General features: G+C 48.9%; 1 protein-coding gene across 1 annotated transcript in view; it reads right to left on the bottom strand.

The window, feature by feature from the left end:
- Positions 1–7,585, bottom strand: part of LOC142589977 (protein rhomboid-like) — a 216,029-nt gene extending 208,444 nt beyond the window's left edge. The window contains exons 1-2 of the mRNA XM_075701741.1: positions 7,180–7,585; positions 5,938–5,961 (exon numbers count right to left, since the gene is read on the bottom strand). The gene's annotated coding sequence lies outside the window, so the exon portion shown is untranslated. The remainder of the gene's footprint in view (positions 1–5,937; positions 5,962–7,179) is intronic.
- Positions 7,586–18,252: the final 10,667 nt, after the last annotated feature.

Below are 18,252 nucleotides of genomic sequence, written 5' to 3'. Positions count from 1 at the left end.
CATTATGTAGGTTCTGCTACGGCCTCTGAGATCGCCCCCGCGCGCGTTTCTCTAAACGCGCGCGGGGGTGATCTCGGAGGCCATGGTTCTGCGCGCGGCCCGTGCTTGTCGTAGGCGCGAACGGCAGCTGCTGACAGCACCTCGCGGCTTTAGTGCAATAGAAAACGTTAGCAGCATTTTTTTTTTGTCAGCATAGCGTAATCGTATTGCTGTAGCCGTGCTACTTTGTGCGGGCTAACTGATTCGCGCAGAGTATACTAAAATGCGCTGCGCGGATCAGCTAGCAGACGTACGAAAGGACGCGAGCCGGCAGCGGCTCTTTCGGACCTACTAATACTGTCCTGCTGTGCTTATAGATAGCCTATTAAATTATTCACACGGCGGGGCATCCTTATGCGGGTTGGTGACCTATGCGCTGATGACTGTTGTCCGTAACTCCTGAAAGCCAACAGACATTGTATTTCCGCTATCTCGGGTATTTCCACTACCCATCCACTATCTTGGGTATTTATGTATTACTAAAACTAACCTTGGGAGTGTTAGCCAGCGCCACCACTCGTAAGCCTTGGCGGCGGATGTGGAACATACTTTCTGAAGCAGGCGTCCGAAAGGATGTTAGTCAGAAAGAAGCGACATCGCAGGGAAATGCTTTTCTCGGCTGTGCACCGGATACTCGCTTCAAGGCGGCAAAGCTAAACCAGAGTCCTTCCATGTTTTTCTGGTCACGAAACTCCGCCGTCACGCTATGGGAGAGGTTCATATGCTGCCCAAAGGTGCCGCGACGCGGCGCCACTGTGCCACAGAGGGCATCGTTCGCGTACCGAAACGCGCGCGCAGTGCGAGGCAAGCTGAGTGGTCGGGTGCGTTATGTGCATGTGCTGCGCTATTTTTCGAGTGCTGGGCTGTTTGGTTGAAGTGGCGGGGTGGGACAACGATGCCGAACACGTGTTGCGTGCCTGGGTGCCGTTCCGGCTACAAGGGCACGACCGAAAAGGTGTCGTTGTTCTGTTTACCTAATAACAAGGAGCAGCGCGAGAAATAGAAGCGGGCCATACCGCGGCAGGAAAGTGGCGGTTTTAATTTCGAATCGAAGTATACGCGTGTGTGCGCGAAACACTTTGACGCCTCGGACATCGTCACTGCGTACAATTTCAACATCAACGGCGACGACGTGTCCCTGGAGCATGAGAAGCCGACGCTGAAGACTAACGCCGTTTCAAAGATGCTTTTAACAAACTTCTTGCATTGTGAATGGTGGACCATTTATGACCGGACGCCTCTGTACTATCTGTATTTCGCTCCGCTTGTTTTACATGATAAATAAATGATCGTGCTTGTATTTTGTTTTTGCACCAACACGTTTTATTTCTTTTCTTAATCGAATTGTAAAGTTTCTTTTTCATTTTTCGACCATGATAAGAATATCAGGACCGGTGATTGCAACATTTTAACACATTGTAAATAGTTGCGAATTAAGAACCAAAATACCTAGTCTCGTCGTTTCTGCGTCGAAACCACGAGCAGCGTGAATAAGTGCTGGGCTTACTGACGCTTCTAAACGACTGCTTGCTAAGGCAATTGCCTCATTACAGCTAGTTTCAACTGAACCTAACACTTCAGGTTCGCCTTAATCCGTTGTTAAAAGCCGCACCGAAGACATTTAGTAGCGAAGTTCGTCTTGCATTATCTTATTCAGAAATGGCATCGCTTTGCAAGAAATCTTAAGCGCATGGAGCAGCTCAGTTCGCTTTTCTTTGTCATGAAGTATTCTACGGTAGCAGCCCTTTGCAATAGCAATTTCATTCTTTTGATCTCGTTATAAGATACTGCCCACATAGTCCTTCTCTGCCACAGTTTAACAGAAACTGAACAGCTGTGCTCGGCGAACAATCTGGCGCTATGCTCAACGGAGAATTGGCGCTTACTCGTCTGGTGATAAGTGGGACCACTGGCGTTTTGTTGCGAATGCGCGGTGTTTAATTTAAGGCAAATATTAAAAAGCGGAGCCCACCGAAGCGTTGAGGCGAACGGCGATGATGAAGAAATCCGGACCGAGACCGCCCGGCCGTGTACAGCGGACGCACTTCGACGGGGGCGAAATGCAAAACACCCGTTTATTTAAATTTAGGCGCATTTTAAAGGATCCCAGGTGATCAAAACTAATCCCGAGTCCCCCACTACGGCGTGCCTCATAATCGTATCGCGGTTCTGGCTCTTAAAATTCCAGATCTTTCTTTTTTTTCGGTCTGAGACCACCGCAAGCTCCATGTTATGAGCGGCTTTATCTTTTTCGTCCCGTGCGCTCATATCATCGCAGAAGACACGCTGAGGCATTAATTTAATTATATTCAATGTTAAAAATAGTTACGTGAAACTAAAGCGATGGTTGAGGAAGTTGAGAAAGCTAGAATACCGAGGCTGCCCCACACACAACCACAGCGGCAGCGGCGTTCGCATGCCCTCTCATGCACGGTTGCGCCTCTAGCGGCGGGCGCTGGCGCTATATGAAACTGAGGCGGCAGTTTCGTGACCAGAAAAAACATGGAAGGACTCTGGCTAAACACTGCGTGTCCGCGCGCCCGGAACACACGCTTTTCACCGCCGCTCGCCGTAGATGGCGCCACATGTTCGGCTCGAAATGGCCGCGCAAGTGGGGCCACGAGTGGTTTAGCAGACGCAGACAGGCCTAACGTCGAACAGACGAGAGTGTGCCATTTTCAGCGCGAGAGACGGGGAAACTCAATACATGCTATAGAAAATACAGACCGCCTGACTGTCAAGTAATGTTTATTTGTTTTTTCGACTATGCATAATATATAAAGCGTAACGGGAGAAGCAAAATAACTCATTAAAAAAAAAAGGACACCTTTTGCGCATCGGGTATACCTTACAGAATTCGCGCCGCATGCCCAAGAAATAAACAAAGTTCCCTTCTTCGACAGTGAAACGGAGCGAACAGATGCACACATGGTATCGGCAAGGGCATCGTCAATTTATTTCGCCTCCTACTGCCTCTCGCGTCAGCCTGCCGCGATTTCTACGTAAACACATTTGCTTCGACAAACACAGACGCGCGCAGTTTACGCCGCTCGCCGCAGATGGCGCCACATGTTCGGCTCGAAATGGCAGCGCAAGTATACCACAAGTGGTCTAAGCAGACGCAGACACGCAGTCTGTTTGGCACGGGAGTGAACACCTACCGTGATGTTTCCGCGCAGAGACTCGGACGAGCGTTTCTTTTGAATCTAGAGGCTTAGCGACGAACAAGACGAGCGCAGGTTTTAGAGTACTGATACCTTGCACGTGACGTCACGGGTGCGGCGCCTCACCGTGACGGTTCTCCAATATGGCGCCTAGGAAGACGTCAAGGTATAGCATTAGCGGCCGCCGGTAACCTGGTTTCATGGGGGGTGAAGGGAAGCTTAGGAGAGGCCCCTGCCCTACGCTGGCTGTGTTGGAGAGTGTTATGCCGTGCTGGTTCACCAACATGGTGCTAGGATGACGTCGTTCAAGCCATCTTTGTGCAATGCAAAGCGCAAAGCAGAGGTAGGCGATTGTTTAAAATAATGACAGCACACATGCTAGACATCAAGCAGTTTTCTACTGGTACCTGCGATTACAGTCATAACGCGTCAATTGAACACACCCTCAGCCTCACGACTTTCCAATGTCACATCGCTTCGTTCGATTTGGTGCTCTCTCTCGACTGCACTGACCTATTAAATTGTTTTTTTTTGTTTCTTCTTCTACATAATGACTAAAAATTAATCTGCTCGCTTTTGTTCCGCACTACATGATTCTCCTTTTTCCTGTCCTAATTGCTCGTGGCGCGGACGCTATCTTTGTTTCGAGTCTCTATGTTATCCTCCATCTGGAGCACACAGTATGTGGAAGAAACGAAGCCGCACACAAACGCCTACGCCAAAAGACGTAACGTGCGGAACGTTCGGGTTTCAGCGAATGCAAACTTCTCATGAAGGCACCCATACAAACGACGCCATAATTCCCGTAGGAAAATTGAGTTATCCGTAGCGAAAAGGATCGCCGTCTGTTTGGATATCTGAAAAGATGGCGTCAAAACCCACGCCCCCAGCGACGGCGGCTCTCCATGTGTGTAAGAGAAACGAATCGCGAAGGCCATGCTTTTTCTGGCTACATGCGCCGGAAACGCGTCACGACCTGCACCGGTTTTGGACGTGACCCGTTTTCGCGAACAAAGCAAACGACGTCGCACCAGAAGATGCGAGGGAATTCGCATAACGGAACGTCTTGAATTTTTTTTTTTTTTTGCCACGTAAGCACACGACGCGACGATACACAAGGTCTATCAGGAGACCCAAAAAAGGAAGGTGGCACGAACGCGTTGGAGCGGTTACGCCGAGGGACGGCAACGCTGAACCCAGGAACGGGCGCCTATAGGAGCTGCGCTCTGAGATCCGAGGGAAATCTAAAGGAACCAGCGCCTCTCAAAGGACGGAGTGCAAACGCGAACGGGTGGTTACGACCGAGGCTTCGAGCTCGTAGAAAACCGCGATACGAGCTCCTTCCAACCTATCTCCCCACTCGCCTGAAAAAAAAACCCGAAAAAGATAAAAAGAGAGATATAAAACCGAAAGTTAAACACCGCTGCTCCAGCCGCAGCCGCACCCAATGCAATAACGCGGTTCGCGTCGTATAACGACCGGTCAGAGACGGCGTTAAAGAATGATGACGTTGGGGGAAGGCCGTCGCGCTGAGCGCCCTTATCCGCGAGGACACTCCCGAATGGCTCATCTCCGCAGAGGTCGGCTCGGTAATTGCCGTGTTATCGCGAGTATTGGGCAGGCACCGTCGTATTAGCCGTGTCGAAGGCACGCAGTCGCTCATATATGCGATGTTTTTTTCACGCTGCGACACCACAATGTACTTAGGTGGTCGACCAAACGGGCACGGTAATCCACGTTAAGGGCTATATATTGCTGCTATATGAACATTCCCGCGAGTCCTTCTTTATGGGAACTTCTCCACGCCACGCCCGAGTCGAGCGCTAATGTCTGCCCAGTCGTGCCTAACACCGGGATCACATATAGAAGGCGCCACTTTCCCGGTAGCTGGTCACAGTTTACACTATGGCGAGGTTAGGGTCACATCAACTTTCGTAACGGCGCATCTCATAGAGAGAGGGTGGAACGGCAATAGCGCGTTGCGAGAGTTGTCCGTGCTCTAACAACGATGTGAATCGTCTGGAAATGTATGGGCCGCCGCATGGCCGCCGCTGTGGCGAAGCATCGTAAGCATACCGGAGGCCCTGGCTCGAATAAGGCAATCGCTTCGAAAACGCCAGCGCTCTGATGCTGGCGTAATGTTTTGAGAGTATTTTATTAATTAAATACTCGCAATCCCAATATCAATTTTTTATTATGAAAACAAATACTTATTCATTAATTCATTATTTCTATGAAATGTTTTACGAATATTCCCCTAAATTTCATGTTTATGCACTGCTTTACTAAGTCGATCTTGTTACCCGGACTGTTTACTTCGTAGCTTCATGCTTCACACGCACGCACACCATACACAAACGCCTTGGACTCCTTGGAGTCGGAAAGGGCGAAATTACGTAAACTTCACTTACTTTTTTACTTCCGCATTTACGAAGAACACATGTCATAAGAAACATGAAAACAGCCGTGCCGTGAGGCGGTAGTTTGTTGAATGAGATTTTTTTCTTCGAGCCTAGCAGTCTTTTCAACGGATTTCATGACCGAATTTGTCAATGAACTGCGGCATATTTCCCACCGCGAGGGGTAAATGGTGGTGCCGTATGCACGCAGTCCGCGGTAATGCATTTATTTAAGAATCAATCAATCAATGAATCAATCAATCAATCAATGTTCCTTTTTTTGCGCACATTTGCTCATCACATCATCACTAGAGTAGACAAGAAACCAAACATACCTTGTCGAAAAGCCTGCGCCATTTCTGAAAAGGAACAAGACAAAAGAAGATATCGAATCAGTCTACAGACACTACAACTTCATCATTAGGCACATTTATTTATTTTTAGTTAGCACACGAAACCGAGGGCATAACGTTTTTATTATTATTTTATTTGAATCCAGGAAGCCTCTTGGAGGAAGTCAGAAGCTCGTGAGAGAGAACACCGTCTGTGGAGACGGCCTGAAAGTGCCTGACAGGAATTGAAATGTTTAAGTTTTTGAAATGCACGAAAAATTACACATTTTGGAGAAAGGAGAAATTTGGCTCGACAGTGAGTAATTACGGCCTCTCTTCTGCTGAAATAATAGCGCGAGTTTTAACAGATCACCTTTTCCCGGTCGTATACTGTAAACGGCTGTATGCGATTTACAAATCAGCAAGTTTTATTACTTTTGAAATCAACCGCGGCGCTTTTTTATCGTAGTTCAGGTTCTCTGCGTACTCTATTTTTTTATCAGGCAAACAAAGTACATACAAATCGGAAGAAAAATTGGCGTAAAAGACGTAACAGTGTCACGAGACGCCACATTACTTGATCGTAAAACTTATACCATGTGATTCCCTGTTCCTTAAGTGAAAAAGAACGCGTTGAAGATGTATTTCCATCACATCGGCTGATTTACTTGAAGAAATGCGCGTGGATACTCCCACGACAAACCGCAATGTGGCGTTAGCTAACACTATTTAACTTTCTAACTATTCACGTTTGGACAAATGTGCCAATAGCGGGTCTGAAGCCGGACAACCATTTAGTCGCATTCGCTTCGAAGAGATTTCCCTGAGCGCCAGTTTCGATAAATACGTCACCGAATTATGTAGGCAGTCGATGTTCCTGACATTAACACTTCACAACGCTTCATTTATCTACCACGCTGAGTGAAATTTTCCTATTGTGCTGATAAGATCCCAGACATACCGTTTACCGATGATGTTATCAAAACCCGTTTGCCATTCGACTACGCGATCGTTTAGCCTACTTTCTCGCCATCCGTTAACGGACGCATACAACCTGTCAGTGCGCCATTGAATTAATCAATGACTGAACCAATCGCTTCATCAGTCACTTACCTAATCATCTATTTATCTTTCTAATCTATCGGCGAGTTGGTCAGTAGGTCTCAGTAAGTCGCTTCATCGATCAATCAACCACTACTATGACTACGAAGCGCACGCGTCCTTGAGGAACCAAAAGGCACTCACGTCGTTGAGGAGCAGGCTGCGACGCAGAGGCGACTCGAGGTCTCCGGCGACGACCAGGACCTCTTCGACGAAGACGCCTTCGTCCTCGACGTAGTCGTCGTTGTCGACGGCGCGGCCGACGTTGGCATCGAGCTCGCCTTCGCCGATGACGGCGACCGCTCCTGCTCCTCCGGGGGGTCGCCACGCGGGCCCCGGGCGCCGGCCCGGGCCCGGCGACGCGACCACCACGACCACGGCTGTCGACGACGAAGAGCCGCTCGACGAAGAGCCGCTCGACGAGGCGGCGCCGGGAGGCGGTGAGGGTGGAGACGACGCCGACGCGACGGCGTTCCCGGTCGTCGCCTCGGCCCAGGGCCCGCGTTCACCCCTGTCGAGACCCAGCGCTGCGGCTCCGGTCGCCGGAGACGGTACACGGCGGAGAGCGAGGCTGCGCTAGCCCGTGACTAAGTTGGACCGGACGCGGACGGCGGGGGACGTCGTCGCTACGTTATCTACGATGACGTCGGCAACGCCGACACAGGAGTCACTCCGAACGTCGACGCTCCGTCGTCTGTGACGACGTCGGCGCTAAACGTTGTGTCGATCGACCCCGGGAGTCGTGATCGACGTCGACGGTTGGCGATCGACGATGGCCTCGACGACAAAGGCAAAGGCAGATCCTTAGTCGTCGATTCACGTGTTCGCTACGATGAATTACGTCGGCTTTCAAGGCAACGCTCAACCGGAAGTCAACGTCGCGCTTTGTCGTCGACAGTGATGTCGCTGCTAAAGGCAATACTGAGCCACAGGTCGTTGCTCATGGCGACGCTCCGTCTTAGACGATGACAAAGCATTCGCTATGCCGCTTGCCAGACTGTTCACCGCAGCGTTCGGTAGTTGTGGCGACAGACAGTCACGACCAGAAACAGAATCGAGGTAGCGAGAGCGTGTACGAAAAGCACGTGATATTCGCGAATACGCAGACGGCATCCGATAATCTTGAGATGTGGTCCCGTGAAGGTCTCAACAGCCGTGGACTTGTCCTGGACTTTGCTGGAAATACGCAACCTGACGTAACCCGTGTGTAACTGGAAACCGGAGCAGCTATCCGCAAGGAAGATGCCAATCAGCTACGCTTGAGGAACTGCGCTGGATTGCGTCCACTTGTTCATTTCTTTTCTTTGACGCTTTAAACCTAGATGCGTTGAGTCACCGAAGCACACCGCGAGGAGTGCCACTTATACGGGCGCTCTCAAACTCGAAAGACCCATAGGAAAGCTTCCAACGACTACGCTGGCAGCGAAGGCCCCCGGCGTGACGTCACCTCTCATAGCTAGTTGAGGGATCATCGCTCGCAAGAAACCGTCACGCGATCGAGAAAACGCGGACTCGTTCTTTCTCCAGGAGCTTTCTCGCGTCACGTACTACTTGCGCCCACGGTCGAAGCTCAACAAGCCCGGCAGCGAAACCAGGGCCCAGCTGAAAGCAGCGCAGCTTCGGTCAGGCGTAACGAACTCCAGGATTTGCTGATGCCGCGGGGCGACAAATGCAACGTATTTCGCGTTTCGATCATATCGCTACGGAAGGGCACTTTTTTTTATTCTAAGGGGGCAGAAGGAAGAAGCGCGTATGGGGCAGTGCTGTAGCGAGAGTGTCACATTCAACCCGCGCTTCTTTAAGCCATCGTATACAACGCTGGACAGTTGAGGTGGACACGTGCTCCGCGAAGCTGTGTCTTCGCGGGTGGCCGTCGTCTCGACCAGTCTCTCATCGTCTTCGTGCGTGACTCAACTCGCACTGGCCAACAGGCTTCAGCAACCACTACCTGCGTCAAAGAGAAACATTGCGTTAGCGTTTACCCGACAACGACAGAAGCGTCGACGACTGAGGCGCGAAACACACACATAAAGAAATAACGTCTGTGCCCATAAAATAGCAGGAGCGCAGAAAACAGCTGACGCGGCGTGATAAGCAGACTTCTGCAAAGGTACACAAAAGAAGCTCGCCTTTATCAACCATTGTGCCACCAGTTGCCATCGTTTCCGGCTTTGCGTAGTCGTTTCATATTGCTGACTAATAATAATTTGTTTCGGCGCTCCTCGCTTGGCCGAGCGTGCTTCAGAAGCGTGACTATTGAGCTTTCTTTTCTAAGAAATCCGCATTGGGTTTCCTTTGTATCTTAGTGCTGCAGGTGGGTGGAAGACAATTTTTTTTCCTTTAACGAGCATTCATCTTCGTCGTGGGCTTCCGCTGAACTAATTTACCACAGATACTCGTCGTGCTGTGTTTTGCAGTTTCCTGCTTTGTTCAGTTTGTTTGTTTGTTTGTTTGTTTTCTTTCAACCGAGGTTCAATTGTGAGCTAAGCGTTTGTATGAACGGATAGCGACGATCGCGGATATTCTCTTCCGTCTTTCGCAGCCACTACACAACTAATTTGCCACAGATACCCATCACATTGTGTTTTGCATTTTCCTGTTTTGTTTGGCTTGTTGTTTGTTGGTTTGTTTGCTTTCAACCGAGGTTCAGTTGTGAGCTTAGCGTTTTGCATGACCGGCTAGCGATGATAGCGGGTCTTCTCCTCCGTCTTTCGCAGCCACTACACTCTATGAGAAGAGTTCGCACCTTTTCTTTGGGCCCCCTCATCCTGCCTCCAAACAATAATCCTCATCTCATCTTGCGCGCCTTCGCTTTCTTTAACGCTGCGTGGCCGGTACACGTTCAAGTCACCACGGTAAAAAGTAGGGCAAAAAATAACGGCAGCACAAGACAGACAGGGGAGTATCGAGCGTATAGTTTTCGAGGGAGGAAACGCTTGCAAGACAGATGACGATTATTGTTTGGGTGCAAGACACCTCACAAACAGTATAAACTTTTTCACGCTGTTTTTTTTTTTTTTTAGGACAAATACGCTTCGAAGGGCGTAAACATTTTCATAGTGTTTTTCAGGACACGCCGCGCCCGAAAGGGTGTAAACATTTCATCGTGTTTTGAGGGCAAGATACGCCCTAGAAGGTGTAAACATTTTCATTTTGTATGTGTGTGTCTATGTGTGTTTAAGACAAGATACGTCCCAAAGTATGTAGCTTTCTTTAATGTATTGGAAAACTGGAGATAACCACTGCAGTGACTGAGTGGTCGTTACATTATGCTTACTATGCTTATGCTTATTATTATTATCGATTGCTGTCTTCGTCAGCCGCATTTCGATGAAGGGACTACACGTAAGAAAAACGCTCGTCTACTTAAATATCTCTCCGCATTCAGTGAAACCCCGGTGGTGTCGACAGTTAACCAGGAAACACCCGCCGCGCTTGCTCAGTGGCCATGGTGTTGGACTGCTGAGCAAGAGGTCGCGGGATCGAATCCCGGCCACGGCGGCCGCATTTCGACGTGGGCGAAATGCGAAAACCCCCGTGTACTTAGATTTTAGGTGCACGTTAAAAAAAAAACCCAGGTTGTCGAAATTTCCGTAGTCCTCCACTACGGCGTGCCTCATAACCAGAAAGCGGTTTTGGCACGTAAAACCCCATAATTTAGTTAACCCGGAAACTCTTCAGTACGGCGTTCCTCCTAACGCGTCGTGCGATTTAGGGTGGTTAATCTGTACACTAATTTCTTTCACAAGAAAATAATTAAGAAGGAAAAAAAAAAGGGGGTCGATAACTGACGTATAGTTGCTGCTTCGGGTGTACCCGGCGATGGCAACATTCACGATACCCAATCAATTCGCGACAGACATGCCGGCGTTTGCACAGACATAGCGAAAACTCCGGCGCAGAGCAAACACGCGATATACGTGCCCTCGGTACACACACACACGCTGGCGGAAGCCGGGAACAGGCATAGATTACGGGCGCCGCATTTTGCCGACGGCTAATCCAATTTGCGACGACCAACCACGGTTACTACCCCTCCCCCCCCTACCCCGGTGACAGTGCCCGATTGCGCCGTTTTTTTTTTTCTTGGCGACCCCTAATCCAGAGAGGATTAGGGGACGACGAGGTGCGCGTGGAACGCCAGCGACGGCAGCATGCCGAAGGTCTAAGCTCCTGTAATGCAAATGTCGTCAATATACCGGATGTCTCTTATTTATGAAGAGCGCTTAAAAAAAAAAAAAGAAGAAGACTGGTCGTTCCCTCTTTCAGATGAATTGGTTGATAACGCGAAAGTGAAAGGTCTGTTCTAAGAAGCAGCGGGCAGCTTCCTTGCACATTCGAAGAAAATACGAGTCCGTGAATGTGCAGTCAGTCGTTTCTTTTCAGTAAAAAAAAAAAAAGTTTCGGTCGGAGGGAGAAGCAACGATAGCGACAGCAAGCACGAGAGCCCGGAACAGATGCGCAACGTAAATATAACCCAGGAAAGGTTATCCGGGTTCATGTGCCTATCTGACGCAACGGTCAGTTCGTATTCAGCGACACGGCGTCGTTACAGGACTCAGGTGAGCAGACGCCCGAAAAGGAAAAAAAAAGAAGAAAAAAAAGAAAGAGAAAGCGCGATGCCACCGTGGCGCCACCGAGCGGCGGCGGTTGTTGGTTGTCGCCGCTAGGTGGCGACAACCGTCGCCACCGAAAAAAAAAAAAAGGCGCCAGGAACGCTTTTTGCCCGTACACTCTTAAACACATGTACACCCTTTGGGGTGTATATTTGCCACAACGATCATCTTCATCTGCCTTGCTTGCGTTTCCTTCCTTGAAAACGCCGCGCCCGCTACTTTCCGGTCGGCAATGCTACGTCATGCTGATAACGTGCATGCCGTTCGTTACTGGGAAGTACCGGGCTAGCAGCGTTAAAAAAAGGAAATGCGGACAAGACAGATGACGTTTATTGTTGTGCGGCAACATGCGACCCAAAGGACGTAATCTTGTTTTAGAGCATAGACACCGACTGAATTTGTACCGCAAGAACACCACCAAGCACTATCATCCCCTCAAGGATGTCCCAGAGGCTGGCCACGTTTTCTACCGACTTAGTGATAAAAAAAAAACGAATGACGCTTGAATATATATCCTCGCTGCGATAAATACGCGTCACCCAGAGCACGATTCCGTTAATAAGGCCAACCTTTCCAACGTTTCTAGACTAGTTTTCTAACCATTAAGCATAGAGGTTCTCACTATAACACCTAGAGGGAAATCTGGCGCCACCGTCTATGGGAGTTTCCTAAGGGGCGCTGTGCCGCCATGGGAATGACGGTATATGTGTCTGCGAGGCTTGTGTTGGCTGGTGTTGTAAGAGGCTTCGTCTAAAACGTGCATATGGCTGCACAAATAACGCGTTCTTAAAGTAGCATCTTCATAAAATGTTTCCATTCACGCAAATTGCATCTTTACTCACCTACAATGCATGACGACGGGACGAAAAGAAAGAACAGACGACAAACTGTTCCAAAGCGAGCGCGAATCTTGCCGTCTGTTCTCCAAATTTAGCAGCCCGCTGATACTTTTTACGCTTCATATATTTGTACATGCAATAACAAGTTATCATAGTTAAACAAAACATGTTTTTGTGGATTAATAAAGCTAAAGAAACTTTTTACGTGCTGTTTTAGTAGTAAATTAATTATTGTGACAGACGGAACGGTGTTTGCCTGACTCTCCGAGAACGATGCCAATCCGAAGTCACAATATGCCGGAATGCCCATGCATACCACAGCGCAGCAGCGCCAGATTTAACTCTAGGTAATATAGTGAGAAACTCTATGCCATTAGGTAGGCACGACATGGCAAACTATATTGACCCATCGCCGGCTTGCGTGATGATGATTTTTATGTGACAAATCTTTTGCTGGAGCCCGGAAGAGAACACGTCCTAGATAAAAAAAAAATTCTATCATATCTAGGCTCTTTCCATTTCTGCTCGTACGCGACATGGATGGGCAAACATTAGCAGCGAGAGCATGTCAACGATAATTTTGCTAATCACAGCTGCAATATGCAAAATTTACTCTTTTAGTGAACAACATTAGGACACGTTCTAATTGCGAAGTTAAAGCAGATGAGTAGTGAAGTCAAGTGAAGCTGCCTAGAGGAGAGCCTAAGATTAACTCCAGTTTCGAGGTATCCATCCAGTAAAAGATGCCTCGGCTTTATATTTACCGTCGTCCCGAACTGTTAGAGGCGCGCTCTTGGGAAACTGTTCGATAAAACGCCAACGCATCTAGTAGCACATGTTTAGGGCCGCGTTTTTTCCAGCGACCGGAAACGCCGATGCGGCGAGAAACGCGATTCTATTTCTCGTCAGATACTGTTCAAGTTTGGAATTGCGGATAAATAAGGAATACGAACTTGTACCAAGAACGAAGCGACAAGCGTTATCGTTTCGAAAAACGCATATACACTTGAGAGGAAAAGGGAAAGCGAGGAGCAGGCTGAAAACTGTCACCGGAAGGGGCACAACAATTTCCTACTCTTCAGAAAGGAGGAGAAGACAGACATACAGAAACGGAATCAAACAGCCAGCAAAACCCTCACCCGTTCGTGCGGCGCGCTCCCTGTAAAGCGTGCTCTGTCCTGCTAGCACCGGTGCCGTGCGACGAAGCGCAGTCAAAGCCGTCAAAGGGGACGCGACGGGAGGTGGTGGGGGAGCGGAGGTGTGGCGAAGACGACAGAGAGACAAGGAGGAAGACGGGTCGACGGCACCGGAAATGACGTCGGTGGCTCCGGCCGCTGCGACGCCGGATGCAACGTTAGGAAATATAAAGAAAAAGATGGACCAAGGGCGGAGGTAATGCGCCGCGAAAAAAGAAAGGAGTGGCCGCCCTAAAACCGAGAAACCACCTGCTGTTCGGAACGGCCGAGGCGCCGACCGACCTCTGGTCTGGCGGCAAGAGGACAGACGCTGTCACTGTAGTGTCGCTGAAGTAAAAAAAAAAAGGATTACGTGCGGTACTCCCGCAGTTAAAAAGAACGAAGCTGATGGATCTAACGTCTGGATAGTCACTTGGAACGATGCTTGAACCGTGGCCAGTTAGTAGACAGTTGAAAGGACAGTTTTCAGTGCGGTGAAATGCTTTTAAATGAGAATAGCTTTATTTGGCTCTTTCGGCCGCTTTCGTGGCCGCTCGGTGGTCGGTGTCGGCTTTCGTTTTCTGAATACGGGAAGCACCTGTACTTTAACGGATATAGTACAGATTCAGCATACAGTATCTTTTCTAAATACAGGACTTACCTGTACTTCACCGGTTATAGTACATATTCAGCATACAGTCTATCGTTTTCTGAATACGCGAAGCACCTGTACTTTAACGGTTATAGTACAGATACAGCATACATTGTGTTCCGTTTTCTGAATACGAGCAGCAGCTGTACTTTAACGGATATAGTACAGATTCGACATACAGTCTTTCGTTTTATGAATACGGGAAGCACCTGTACTTTAACGGTTATAGTACATATTCAGCATACAGTCTATCGTTTTCTGAATACGGGAAGCACCTGTACTTTAACGGCTATAGTACAGATTCAGCATACACTCTTTCGTTTTCTGAATACGGGAAGCACCTGTACTTTAAGGGATATAGTACAGATTCAGCATACATTGTGTTCCGTTTTCTGAATACGAGCAGCAGCTGTATTTTAACGGTTATAGTACATATTCAGCATACAGTGTGCTCCATTTTCTAGACACGAAAGCGCTACTATTTTATATTAAGGTCTGTCTTTTGCGGCTGTCCGTTCTGCGGAAATGACCTTTATTTATTTACGGAAAAGCGTTCAGCCACACATTACCAGCAGATTTGCCGTAAAACCAGGGAATTTTTTTACAGTATACATGGCACTGGTGGGTGATAGTATACAGAATAAACGCATAAAATTTTCTGCAGGTTCATAACCACAGCCCAAAGCTTCAAGTTTATGAAAACTAAGAATTCAAGTGAGCAAACGGAAATACAACCTGCGAGCCTAGGCGCAGAACTGAACCCGTATCACGGCACGCGAATCGAACGAATCAAACGAACGAAGACGCAATTCCATCTGCGTACGTCGAAACCAAAGCAGCAGCAGCAGCGGAAACAGAAACAGACGACGATAACGAAAAACGAACAACATTCCTTCGTCTGCAACGAAACAAACACGACACATAGCGCCGCATTGCACAAACCTTTGTTGGCGCAAACTGTGGTACCCCGCGCGCAGCGCCGAATTAGCGAAAGAAACGCTATTCCGGCTGCATGTATCGACGCCATAGCAGCAGAAGCAGACGATGCGTCCACAGACGAACGACAATCCGTCGTCTGCAACGAAACGACCTCCGCCTGCTCCGCGACACATAGCGCCGCCCCGCGAACACCTGCCTCGACGTCAGTCGGGCGTTGCGCCCAGCCGCTGTGACTATAAACAAAAAAAAAAATGCAGTATCGCTGGCCTCACCGTGACCCCATTTCGGGTTCCGTTTATCTTCCGCCCTCGCCCTCCTGTAACAACTTCCCCACCGCCGCCTCTAACAACGTGGCCCTATAGGAGCGGCGATTCACTTTCCGCCAGGCTGTAAAACATCGTTGAAGGTCTGCGCAGGATCCTAAATAAAGGGCTCATTTAGGTACGCCGCGAACTGGTTTATTCTTGCTTTTTGTGCGTGATTTCAAGCCGAGCGAGACGTGTTATTTGTTTTTTTCTTTCTGCATCCCGCTGCCACTGCAGCGGTACGACAGACCTTGTGTTAAAAGAGAGCCACCTGCGGAGTGCGGAGTTCAAGAACCCTACGTTTGCCCATCTAGAACGAAACCTGCAGGCCACCACGGAGTAGCGAGTTAGAACGGGTTGCGAGCAAAAAAGAAAGAGCGTTTCTGTCAGTTTATACTGATTTCTTGTTTGTTTTGAGTGACACAGGCTGAAGCAATTCTTTTTAAACCCTTAAAGCGCCTCAACGTAACTTCTAATACGAATAGCATTCATTGCCTACTTCAGTCGTTTTGAGCGTATCTATCTGTCCATACATCCATCCCCTTACGCCAACCAAGTGGACCAAGTTTTCTACTTGTTTGGGTCACTGGGTATGTGCACCTAGTCATGAAGCCGTCGTTCCATCGTCGTCATTTGATTTTACTCTCGTTATACCGTCGTCTTCACGTCTTCTACATCGCACCCAGTGATCACACTTGTCTAATATCTTGGGCCACTAGGTACGGGCGAGTGGTCGCGATGCCGTCGTGGTCGCTGCACCGTCATCATCATTCCAGCTTTGTCATCCAACTCTCGCCATGCCATCGTCATCATGCCGTCGTCGTCACGTGTACTGTCGTTTTATCGTTTTCATCACTTCAGTAACGTTATCCCATCGTCGTCATGCCGTCACCGTCATACAGCCTTCATCGTTCTATCCATGTTAACCTTCATCATTATATCGTCATCGTATTATGATACAATCATCATTGTTGTATTCATATAGGAGGTTATGACCAAGTACTGCACGAGGGTCGCCAATCGTGCTCTGGTGAGGGAGTGCGCGTTACCGGTTCTGGTCACCGGGATCAGGACGCACTCCAGGCCTGTTTATGCAATTTTATCAACATGCGGATTTTTTTTAATCCGGTGGAAAATTGCGCGGCACAGGTATTCGAACCACGGTCCTTTTGCACGCGAGGCGGATGTTTTACCTCTACGCCACCACTGCAATGGCTTCCAGCATCGTCGTCTTCTTCCACAACTGGCTCGTTGGCATCACTCGGCGCTACCGCGCGAACGCGCTCCTGACACTGCTCAAGCGTTCGTCGTCGTCATCGTCTGTTTCCACAGCTGGCTCCGCTGCCGCCCGTCTTTACAGCGTAGAATTTCACTTCTGTCGTCGCAATGGGGAATCCGCGTTTACGGGGGTATGAGCCATCGCTTAAGGGGGCATGAGCCATTGCTTAAGGGGGCATGAGCCTAGAATTTCGCTTCTGTCGTCGTAATGGGGAAGCCGCGTTTACGGGGGCATGAGCCATTGCTTAAGGGGGCATGAGCCTAGAATTTCGCTTCTGTCGTCGTAATGGGGAAGCCGCGTTTACGGGGGCATGAGCCATTGCTTAAGGGGGCATGAGCCGTTGTTTAAGGGGGCATGAGCCATTGCTTAAGGGGGCATGAGCCGTTGTTTAAGGGGGCATGAGCCATTGTTTAAGGGGGCATGATCCATTGTTTAAGGGGACTATGAGCCATCACTTAAGGGGGTACGAGCCATTGCTTATGGGGGTATGAGCCATTCACTGTCTTACATGACGCATGGGACGGAGTGGGTGTACGTACCTAGGCAGCAGAGTCAAAGAAAGCCATCGCTGGATTGGACAATCATCTACGACGAATAATCGATTCATACGTCTTTTCTAGTTTCATTTCACTTGAACAGTTTTACATTTTCTTTCAGGCGACAATTATTCACGTCAATTAAAAATTTAGTTTCACCATGTTATTTCTTTTTCTCTCATGATCATGAAAGACATACGGCTTCAGAACGGATTCACAATTTTGAATTCTTCAGTGAAGTTTTGTCAGGAACACAGAAAGTTGACTCCACGCGAGGACTCTCTACAAGTCGACGTCAGGCGAGAGAACATCAAATATTTCATTCCTGGAATGCGGAACCTACCCATCCACTTTTAAAATGTGTGTATGAGATGCATGGTGAAAAAAATCCCCAAAAGAAGTGAACGCACCACACGACGAATCACTGATACCGTATCTAATACCGAGGGCAAGTACACCCAGCCGTCTATATCTTCAAACTCCGTTTTGCCAAAACACCTTACGCATATTATTCAAACGTGCTGCACAGTTCCAATCAGAAGTGTTTCAAGATGTACGAGGCCCGTTTTAAAACATCACAATGCTTTTTCTCTGTGCTGTTTATTTCGTGCGCCGTCCTGGAGTGCACAAACGTGCAAAAATGCGCCTGATGAAGCTATCGTTACGTGCGGAACGGCAGAGACGAAACGAGACTATTTACACTGCATTCACACCGTACCCACAGAGCAAGACAGGCACTCGCCCGCGCCACAGAGCCCAGACACTTGGTCGTCCTTGTTCGCGACGGGCTCGTTCCTTCGCCGTCTGTCCACGTTATCGCAGTACTAATTCAGGCGGGGCAAATGCGCGTCCCGATGCCGTTCAATACCCAAGGCG

Source organism: Dermacentor variabilis, chromosome 8 (assembly GCF_050947875.1).
Source record: "Dermacentor variabilis isolate Ectoservices chromosome 8, ASM5094787v1, whole genome shotgun sequence".
Lineage (NCBI taxonomy): Eukaryota > Metazoa > Arthropoda > Arachnida > Ixodida > Ixodidae > Dermacentor > Dermacentor variabilis.
This window is presented reverse-complemented; position numbering and strand designations above follow the sequence as displayed.